The sequence below is a fragment of the Petaurus breviceps genome, unplaced genomic scaffold (assembly GCF_028583685.1).
Source record: "Petaurus breviceps papuanus isolate PSGF00001 unplaced genomic scaffold, PetGlider_PUasm1.0 182, whole genome shotgun sequence".
In the NCBI taxonomy this organism is placed as follows: Eukaryota; Metazoa; Chordata; class Mammalia; order Diprotodontia; family Petauridae; genus Petaurus; species Petaurus breviceps.
The window spans coordinates 170,867-181,934 of NW_027185786.1; positions in this window are offsets into that span (position 1 = coordinate 170,867).

Sequence of the window (11,068 nt, forward strand, 5' to 3'; positions counted from 1 at the left end):
AAAAATTTCAGAGTACCGCCCCGAACTGCCAGGCAAAAAGTGAAAATAGCTTACTGCAAAATCAAAAACAGAGAACAAGACCGCCGTACGTGTAACACTTAATAAACACAGAAAAAACGAATAAAATCCAAGCAAAGGAGACAATACCTCAGGCCCACATAGAGGACCCCAAAATAAGGCACAGGATAAAGGAAGCACAAATGACTTGAAACTGGGCACAAATGATTTTTCTCTCTATGCACCCGTACACTTACCAAAAATAAGAACAAACGAAATTTTGCCTCTCCCTAGAGGCCCTGTGCTCTCACAGCTCCAAGCACCCTTACACTTACAAAAAAATATAAACAAGTGAAATTTGCCTCTTACCACAGGCCCTGTGCTCTCACCACAGGATATGCCAGAAGAAACAGAAAAACGGGCTTCCCAGTGCAATTTAACTCTGATGAACTTGGGAGGGGAGGGGCTCCACGGGAATTTTACCCCTAAGTAGAGCAACCCTGATGGGCCTGGTGGGGGGGGGGCTTGCTCCCCCCGAGCAAAGTAACCCTGATTTGTCTCAGAGTGGGGAATAAGAATTTTCCCCCTGAGCAGAGTCCCTCCAATTTACTCCTTGCCTCAAAGGAGGATGCCTCGAGGGTGATAAGGGAAGGAGGCTCTGGGAATACCCATCCATGGGACAAGACTCCCACGACCAGTTAGAAAAGTGAGACCATGTCGACCGATCACCCCAGGGTGACTAAACTGTCCCCCCAGAAAACCAACCTACTGGCAGAAGTTCCAACGTCCTGGAGTCTGCCAGGGAGTAAGTGTGATTCCAACGGATTGGGATAAGGTCTCAGAGAGCCAAGAGGGGCCCTGCTAGACAGGGATGACTTGGTAGGAGGCTTAATATGGAGCTCCAGATGAAGCCCTGGATCCCCCGCCCTATTTACATGCAATGCCCCGAGAATTGAGACACGAGATACATTCCGGGGGACCTAGAAACTCGACATGTCCTCCCCCAACTTACACCCACTGCCCCAAGGATCAGAACATGAGCCCCGAGGATTGAGACGTGAGATTCGAGCTGAGGGGCCCTGCCTGGAGGCCGGAGTCCTCCCCACCCCCCAATTACACCCAATGCCCAGAGAATCAAGACACAAGATACTCTCTGGTGGGCCCGACCTTCCTGGAGGCTTGAGATGGAGCCCTCCCCCAACTAGATTTATACCTGCCCTGTGCTCTCACCACAGGATAGGATACTTTCCCCTTTTTCTCATTACACCCACCTTGGCAACCACTATGGGTACGTCTCCCCCTTCCTCCTACTCCCTACGCAGGTCTAGACCCTCAGATGGAAAGGCAGGACAGAGCCTTAAGAAAAAGACAGAACAGAAAAATAAGAGACACTAACACTTCCAAACACTCACCAACACACAGTGACACAGATTTTCACATGCACTTTTGGGTCGAATTAAGGCAAGTCAGCATCAGAGGCAGGCAGGCTAGTCCTGGCCCATGTCGAGCCCCAGAGCCCTGGAAACATCCAGGTGCCGACTTCTCTGGAGAATGAGATGGTCAGGGACCCCTACCAGCCGAGGCTGAGAGCCTAGTCAAGCCCAGGTCTTGAAGGGGTGATGTAGAAGCCCAAAGGGCCTCCAGGAATCCCTAAATATTGCTGGGGCCTCTAAAAATGACCCGGCATGGTGGTATTTTGGGGTCTCCAGAGCAACCTTAACCCTCTTGGAGGGTACCCTCTTCAGATGGACCTGGGATGAGAATCTCTGGGTGCTAGGGGCCATTCTCTAGGACTCTAAACTTTGGTCTTCTGCAGACTGAGCTGGGGAGGTGATGGGGCACTTGAGTGCCTGTGCTTTTACCCCAATTCCAAGATAATATTTCTCCCTAGCTTCAAAACACTGTCCCTGACAGTTTTCTCCCCAGTCCAAGGACACTATGCCTAGCAATAACTCAGGAATGGGCCTCAATAAGACAAACTACCTTTCCCCACAATTACTCATGAGTGGCCCCAGTAAAACAAACTATCTTTCCACATCACAACAACAAGCTGTCCTCTGAAGAAATTCTCCTGTATAAACAGGACTATATTGTAACCACAGAATTTTTGTGTATTGATTCCCAAAGTTATCATATTTAATGCAGAGGTCAAGCTATGGATATCAACTCTGAAAGCTATCTTGCTACAGTCATAACAAACCAAAAGTACACCCCTCAGCAACCCCTTCCCCTAGTTTCCAGTGGTGACTGATGCCTTGACCAAGGTTATAAATTATCACCTAATTAACATATCTACCAGATAATCCACGAATTTTCCTATTTAAGTTTGGCATCATTACTATTAAATGGCAAGTTGCTTAAAGGAGTTGGTTTTTTTTTTTTGCCACCTTGACTTAAAGAATGCATGAGTCTGTGGATTCATTCCAGATTAACCTGTCCAGTACTCCAATCATTGGGAGATCCCTGAACCCCTTCAACGGCATCATTGGGACAAGACTTGTATGCCTTTCCTTCCTAGGCTGGATGCCGATCTGCTCCAAATTATAGGTGAGGCTTCAGAGGAGTTGCCTGGCCCTGCCCTTGCAAAGAGAATGGGAATTTGAAGATCTTTCCTGACCATCAATAGACCTGGGGGGTGGAGTTTGAAGCTTCCCTGCTGTGAAGATAAACTCTGCCCCCTGATAGGCTGAATGTAGTCACATGGAGCCTGTGGTCGGAGTAGTTTGCTGAGGAGAAGCAGAGCCCACAGGGAAGCTGGTCAGAGAGGGAGTCAGACACTGGGGACAGTTGGGGACAGCGGAGTTTAGCAGTCACATAGGCTCGTGAGTAAATATTGGTCATGTATTGGTTTGTGGAAAGGCTGTCATTACAGCCTCTGAATATCTTTGGTACTTTGGCTTACTAGTTTTGGGATTCAGTTTTCTGTGCTTAAATAAATTCTTCAGTTTTATCCTTTATCTATAGAGTCTGGCATATTTTGTGATAGAAAGTCATGTGACAGTTATAGTCACAGTCTCTATTGTGATTGTGGGTTCTGTAAATATTGCATTGGTGCTACAGCCCTCAGGGGCGAGACCCCTACCAGCATCTGAGGGTGGTGGGGAGGATCAGGCTTGGAAGTGAGTTTGGCCTGGACAGGAAGAGGAGATGCCACCCACTCTCCTTCCCTTTGGCCTCATGCCCCTCCTCCATACTCCTACAGAGACCCAAGTGGCAGAAGGGGCTTGGAACCCCAGATGGGATAAGATCAGTCAGAACCTCAATGATTCCAAACCCAGAGTTCTGCCCCCATCAGATATTGTGGGTGAGATATGTGGGTGAGGCAACTGGGACTCAATGGGAAAATTGGGCATGACACTCTAGGACCTTTTCCATGTGGCAAGGAGCCTGGATAAGTAGCAGGGGTAATCCTGGGAGGCAGGGCTTGGAGGAAGGCCCACTCCTGGCCAAGCTGGAGGATACTCACCAAGAGGTCAGAGGGGGAAGAAGAGTTCTATGGAAATGGCAGCCAGCAGAAGAGAGGGAAGGGGAGGGGTCTTTGTTCAGATCAACCTGGCACCTGCATGTGCAGAGCTAACTGCCAGAAGGCAGAGAGCTCTCAGCTCCTAGGGCTTCTGCTTCTGCTTCCAGCCAGCCTGCTCAGAGTCCTCCTAATCCCAAGAGTCCCACCCTGCCCTGCCCTCCACCTTCTGGAACGACCTCTCTTCTCCCCTGTCCTCCTTCCAGGCTTCCAATCTTTTTTTTTTACTTTACTTTTTCATTTCTTTTCTTTGGGGGGGGGGAAGGGGAGGCTTTTGGAGGGCAGTTGGGATTAAGTGACTTGCCCAAGGTCACATGACTAGTTTTTGTGTTGTGTCTGAGGCCACATTTGAACTCAGGTCCTCCTGACTCTAGGGTCGGTGCTCTATTCACTGCACCATCTAGCCACCCCTGAGTTTCTAATCTTGACCCCAGGGACAGAATTCCACCAGGACTGCCAGCCATCAGCCTAAGAATCTTTGAGAGCTCCCCTCCCCCATTGCTGTACCACCTCTCTCACTCCATACCTTACTCTGCTCTGAGACTCCAAACCTCCTCAGCAGAATCTCCTGGTCTTCCATCTCTCCCCCTGCCACACTCATCTTCCCCACAACACTATGTCCATCCTACATCCCTCCAAATTCTCCCACCCCTTCCCCTTTCTGGATCCCCTTTCCCTTCAGCCCCCTCTTTCTTCTCTACAGCCTGGGCTCCAGACTTGCCCACTCCCACTTAATTCTCCTTCAAAATGAAGACATTTACCACCTTGGCCCATCTCCTTTCTTGACCTTCCATACATGTTTCCCTCTGCCTTGCTTTCATTTTTCAAGAGATGTTCTTTTTCTGGAAGACAGTTGAATCTTAATGAGAGCTGAGATCAGGACACCAGGACACCTGGGTCCCAAGACATATGTTGCAGGACATGTTATAAACCTTCTCTACCCACTTACATAAACCTTCACATCTGCCTCTAAGTCTAGAGGTTTAGCTGTCACCTGAGTAAGCAATTGAAATCCATCCCCTGGGAGGTCCCACTATTTCCCTTTGCACCCCTCAAAACCCAGGTTCTAATGGGAAGGGGAGATGTGCAGAAAGCAGGACATATTGTGCCTGGGGCACAAGGATAGCAGGAAATTAGGGAAGAGGCCAGAGAAGGACTGAATGTGAGATTGCTGTTGGAGATGCAGGGATCTCAATACCCCAGGACAGAATCCTTCATGATCCTTCTGGCTTTGTTAAGAACAAAAATAAAGACAGTTCCCACCCTCCTGGACCTTATCTGGCAGTGGACAGTGGTGGGCAGGGAAGGACTCAAAGCCTGAAAAAGACATTGGGCTGGGGTATTGTAGTGCCGATGCAATATTTACAGTGTTGTAATAGTAATGGAATTTGAAGATCCCTTTGTATTTGCAATCAAATAGGTACTTAGCACTTAGTTTCAAGTTAATTATATCAAGCCTCTGTTAAGAAACAGAAGGTATGAACCCCTGTTGCTGACTTAACAGGAAGGGGCAGAACAGGGAGGAGCTAATCATACACACACAGAGAGAGAGAGAGAGAGAGAGAGAGAGAGAGAGAGAGAGAGAGAGAGAGAAGCCAGAGCTGAGACACACAGAATTTCTTTCAGCAAGCATCTGGAGGCTGGGCTGCTACTGCTGGACTGAGGACTGAACTGAGAAGAAAAAGGAGAACTGAGAAATGATACAGAACTCAGACTTGTGGTGACAAAACTTGAATTTGTGGTGGCAGAACTTCTGAGACCCAGCTGGAGCTTCTGCTGAGTCATTTCTTCTGGAAACTTCTGCTGAGAGCTTCTAAGAACCAGGCTGAGGAGCTACCTTGAGTGAGAGAGGAGGATCCCTGCTTGAGGGAACCTCTTCTTTTGTGAGGGCTTGGGAATATGCATGTTCACTGTGTTACCATGTGTACCAACTTCATGGTTACTATAATGACTTTGACTTTCTGGTTCTGGAACTCAGTTTCCTGGTATTCAAATAAGAGCTTAAGGTAGACTGGACACTGTGAGCTTCAATATGGAGCAGGAACTGCATGGAGAGCTGGACAAGTAACTGGAAGTTGTATGCCTTTGAATTCAGGTGGTAATTGGTTAGATTCTGGCAGTAGCTGGGACCATGGAAGAGGAACCATGGAAGCTGAGATCCTGCCTTGAGTCAAGATGAAAAAAAAAGACCTCTCCTTGGGTATTTAATGCTGACTGATGAAACTGTAACTTACTTTTGACTTAAGGGTGGATGGCCTTTACACTTTCCACTACCCCTTAAGAGGATACTGAGTAGTGATTGATGAAATTGTAACTTAATTATGACCTAAAGGTGAAAAACTTTTGAGCTTTGGACCTTATGATTGTCTAAATGAAAGCACCTTGTTTAAAAGAGAACTTTGACCTTTGTACTTTGTGATTGAATTGAGAACTTACAACATGACTGACTAATAGAATGAATGTACTTTGTTTAAAATTATGTGACCACTCGGTGAAAACTAGGTGACCATTTTAGTGATAAATTGTTATGTCTTAACATTGTAAATGCTGTATTTTGATTTCTGTGAATGCTTTCTCCTGGTTTATTGCTGAATAAATAGAGAGTTCACTATATTGTGTAATCAGAATTTTGAAAAGCTGTTCACACTTTGTTCATACTCTGGCTTTCCTAGGGTGATACAGCTAGTAAGTATCTGAGAACAGACTTAGACTCAGGAAGATGAGTCTTTCAGATTCCAAAGTGCTCTATCCACTGTTCCACCTAGCTACCCCAGATGGTAAAAGGCTTTAAATGACATATAGAGCAGTTTATATTTGATCCTAGAGCAGTATGGAGCTATTAAATCTTATCGAGCAGCAGAAGGATATGAGCAGAGTATTTGAAGAATATCACCTTCAGCATTTAGCAATGTTAACCACCCTCTCCTCCTGAGTGTTTCTAATACTGCTCTAACCCTAATGCTGTTTGGTCTCTGTAGCAGCAAGCACCCCAAGCACATCCTCAGGGTTTGCTGCCCATACAGGTTCTTGGATCTGCTTTGTTAAAGGAAAGCAACTCAAAATGGGTTAACAAGCTTACTTTAATCAGTCAGACATATATTGTTTACCTTGTTCAGGGGAAAAGGTCAGCACCCCAAACTTCAAAGTATACAGGCAGAATTATCAAGACAGAAACAGATCAAGTAGACAGATTTCCAAACTGTCCAACCATTACATCCATACCCAGTCAACATCTGGGTTTCCACATCTGGGTTTTTCAAAGCCGGGGGGGCCCTGGACAACGGCTTCTCAGAATACAGATCAAATCACAGAACACTTCTCAAAGTGAGCCCCCAAAACAAAGCCTCACATCAGGGCTTATATAGCCTTCTCCTGGCTCAGAGAATGTAACAACCTTATTGACTCACTGGCCAATCAAGAAGTATCTACTGAAAAACAAGCCTCCCACCCCAGGCTTCAGGTACACTTTAGCCTAGGGGCAGGGAAGATCTTCCAAATTTGCATTCCCATTACAGTCTCTCATCCAAGCATTTTGGATCCAAGAAGTCAATGAGAGAACTTTAGTATGTGAGTGATTCTTCTCCTTTCCAGTGAATGGGACTGCCCTGAGACCCCCGAGTGCACAATGGATAAAGTCTACATATTCTTGATTCTCAAGCAAAGGGATGAGTCACTGGGACTTCATTTGTAAGTTAACCCTTCTGTCAAAAGTAATAATGTCAGCGCATCAGAGAAATAAATGCCAAAATGTCTATGTCCTGCCATCTCTGTCATGCCTGAGCTGCTTATTCTAGGGCTCAGAGATATACAGTCACATGTGTTCACCAAAAGAGATGAATCTTTAGGGTGCTTTGTCACCTCAATCCAAGCACTAACAAAATACAAATTAGGGCATATATGATTGCCACTTCATCCTTAGACCTCTCTAGCTAACAAGGAAAATTCATGTCCACAGTGGTTTGTGGGATATGCCCAGACTTTCTAAAAATAAATTTGACTTTGGTCATTCTTACATAAAAGTGGAAAAATATTTTTTCAATCTTTTTGCCCCTGGTGGGAGGGGTCACAAGAGGAGTTCTTTCCATGTATGGGGAAGGACTTCTAGTGGATCATAAATGGTGACTAATGCTTTCTTGGTTTTTTTCTCCCTAAATGTCCCATTCTGCATAGTCAAGTCCTGCTTAATATTACCAAAGGAAGAGGTTTATAAAGCTGCATATGTCCAGGGATGGGCTTAAATAAGAAAGTGTGAGGGCTGGATTAGCAGACCAGGTCCAATCTAAGACCTGTGTGACCACAGAGCAAGGACTTCTCTGTCTTGTTGACTCTGGAGTAAGCAGCTGTTCCCCCAAGCTGAAGCAGCTGAACTGCTCTGGGAAGCATTTGTTGAAGGCTGGAACACTGGGAAGCCTCTTATCATCCTACAGACAATAATAATCTCTAGCATCCTCAAGCTCCAGGCTGCTGATGAAGAGAGTAAAATCTGTCTTAGAATGACTGCCACTGAACTGGGCAATGACCCAAGGCTGAAGGCTGGAATCCCTAGAAACTTAGGAGACTGTCCCTATTGTTTTGGAATAAAAGTTGCTGATGTCCTCACTGGTTAAGCAGCTGAGAGAGGTGACTTCCTCCCAGAGACACAGAGAGGGAGGCTGGCACCTGGGTCAGCACAATGACACCACTGGCATCCTCACTGAAAAAGAAAACACAAAAGTTAAAACACACAGAGTTTACTCTAATGACTTTCAGGCAGAACTAGTTAGAACGATATAAGGGGGCTGCAAACACAGAACATTCTTCTTAATATGAATGTATCCTAAACTAGCGATATACTATGAAGGATCTAAAGTGAAAATTAAATCATGATCCAGGATCCCATGACCGCTCTGCATGTGCTGCCTTCCTTACCTGGGAGCCAGAGCAGGAGCAGAAGAGCTGAGCCTCTGACACCATCTCCATGCTGTGCGCTGTCCAGTGCTGATGCTCTCCAGAGGCAGGGACCAGGAAGGTTGATAAAGGCTCCGGCAGGAGGGAGGAGCTGAGCCTCTGGCACCATCTCCATGCTGTGTGCTGTCCAGTGCTGATGCTCTTCAGAGGCAGGGACTAGGAAGGTTGATAAAGGCTCTGGCAGGAGGGAAGAGTATGCAAATCAGTCATATGGTGGGTGAGGTTCTGGGCTTCCCAGAGGTGGTTTGTCTCTGGAGCTCAAAGACTTGTAGTAGCTACTCCTAAGGAGGTTTGACCAGAGGGCTGGGCAACACATTCAGTCTCAGGAATGCTTGTTTTCTCCTCATGTCCAATGATACAGACCCACTCAACTTTCTAATTCTGTAATTTATAATTCTGTTTCAGTTTTGGAGAGACAGAGTATGACAGACAGACAGAGAAAGAAAGAGACAGAGACAGAGGGGCAGACAGAGACAGAGAGAGAGAATGCAGAAATAGGATTGATACTCTGTTTGATTTCTTTCCTTAACAACAAGAAGTTTTCCTTTAACCAGAATCGTAATTTGGGGGGTAGCAATTTGGGCTCTGTACCAAGGTACAAATATGCATGGGATATGCACCCTGCCAAGGGTAAATAATGATACATAAAGTGATGAGATTACCATAATTTTTATGGGCCTGACTTCAACCAGGAAGAATCCCGTCTTGCCCATCCACCCTCCTAGATATTGTCCAATATGACGACACAGGACCAAGGCAGACTGTTTCATTTGCCAGCCATATTTATTCGGTTCTCCCTTCTACTAGGTTATCCCACAGATGTATATCCCACAAGAGTGGAATTACATGCAAGGTCTTGTGGCAGGGGCCATGATAATTGGGCAGAGGCTATGTGGCTAATAGGGATACCAGTGACAGCTCTTACCTGGGCCTAGTCAATGCCTAATCCAATTATGGTGAAAGGCAAATTAGTGTCATACTTGTGCCTTTTGTCCCAGTCAGGGATCCCTGAAGTCTGGGAAGGATCATGGTGAAGAACATTAGGCATTTCCTTGCTCCAGTCTCTAGGTTCTTACCATGGGGATGTTCACTCTGTTTCCAGCTCTTGTGGAATGAATAAAATGTAACTTCTGGAGTTTGGCATCCAAGCTAGAATGACCATCAGATGGCAAGGCCTTTGCCCCAGGTGGAAGCATTGGAGAAGCTATATCCTCTTCTAAGAGAATGCCTCCAGATCTTTCTTTAGGAGCCCCAGACAGTCTTGCTCCAAGATCTCTCTCCTTGGTCACTTACAAGTTGAATAAGTTGACCTATGACCTGGTCGTAGTCCAGTGCTGAGGTGAAGCATGAGTCATATGGAGACAACATGCACCAGCCAACTCCAAGAACTATAGTAAATGAAAGCCTATTTCTCCTCAAAACCCATCCTCCTCTGTCTTCCCTTCGTGATATTCTCTCCTGTAGCCTTCCTTTACTGTTAACCAGCTCCCCTTCATTCTAGGTTTCTTCCTCTCACATTTCTTCCATTTCTGGTGCTGCTCTAGTATTTGTTGAAGACCTCTATATTTCTCTCTTCAAGGATAGCTGCTCCTTATCTTACACTCTCTCAAACTAAGGGCCAGAAAGAGAAATCATTTCCTCACCATCAACCTTCATACCTTGGAGAAACCTTCACCCTGAGGCTCCTCTCTCCTGGACCTCCAATGATTACTTCATTCCCAATTCTCCTCACTCTCCACTTTTGTTTTGTTCTTGCCACTTCCCTGCCAGAATCCTTACACACAAATGGACATCTTTTCTTCCTTGACCACTCTCTAGTTCCTCTCTATATGTTGTCTTCTCTCACTAGAACATAAGCTCCTGGAGGGCAAGGACTGTTCCCTTTGCTTTCATTTGTATCTCTAACATTTATATGGCTTGTGGTATATACTAAATGCTTAAAAAATATTTTATTTATCTATTCATGGTCTCTGATTTCAAGCCTTTCTCTTGCCACAATCAGTTGAATTTACTGATGAAAGTTTACTCCCTCCTGTTTGGATCCTTGGTGTTGAAATGAAAGAAGCTCCAAGTCAATCTGCCTCATCTTCCATAAATTCTGTAGCTGGCTCAGAGTCTGCTTTTTGCCCCAGCCCCTGACTCCTTCCCGCACCCTGGCCTCCTAGGACCTTACCACCAGCTGCCAGGAACTGTCTCTAGCCAACTTCTACCAGTTACTGGGCTGGTGATGTTTCACATTTCCTCTGATCATCCCTTCACTGAATGTGCCTCAGGTGTCAGAATTCCTTGTAACGGGCCGTTCTTTGAGCAGTGGGTCATTGGACATAATAACCTACGCAGCATTCAGAGCCACTGCAAGAATCCAATGAGATGATAGATGTAGAGTATTTTTGCAACAAGATGCTGCAAGAAGAATCTGCTTAATTGGTTCTCAAGGTGATTCAGGGGGAAAGTGTGACATGGTACTGGAAACAACAACCCTGTGAAGGACATAGTACAAACATTGTCATCCATTAACAACCACTAGTTGGTCACCTTGTTAAATTGTCCCCAGACCTGGGGCTTGGGACCAAGGCAAGGGGTGCCAGTGGCCCTGGAGGGCAG